The sequence below is a fragment of the Triticum aestivum genome, chromosome 1B (assembly GCF_018294505.1).
Source record: "Triticum aestivum cultivar Chinese Spring chromosome 1B, IWGSC CS RefSeq v2.1, whole genome shotgun sequence".
Classification (NCBI taxonomy): domain Eukaryota; kingdom Viridiplantae; phylum Streptophyta; class Magnoliopsida; order Poales; family Poaceae; genus Triticum; species Triticum aestivum.
Window position 1 is genome coordinate 602251108 of NC_057795.1, and position 349 is coordinate 602251456.

The following is a 349-nucleotide window of genomic DNA, read 5'->3' on the forward strand; positions in this document are numbered from 1 at the left end:
GTCGCGGCTGTACAGCAGGGTGCTGGTGTGCGCGTCCATGGGTGACAGGGCGCCGACGCCGACGCGCGCGGGGCGTAGGAGGAGGAGAGGATTGAGTGCGGCGCGAGCGGTCAAGTGTGCCGCGCGCTGTAGCAGGCGCCCGAAATACACCACGCGGGATGGCGTTTCCGACAGCGCGCCCAACTCATTATAGCGCACGCGCCGTTTTTGCGCGCCGGCTGGAGCGACCCGCCGTGTTGCGCGCGCGCTAAAACCGACTAATTTGCGGCGCGGCGCTAGTTTAGCGCGCCTATTGGAGATGCTCTAAATAAATATGACGCCTCACTTCAGTGCAGCTCAGGGTGAAGAG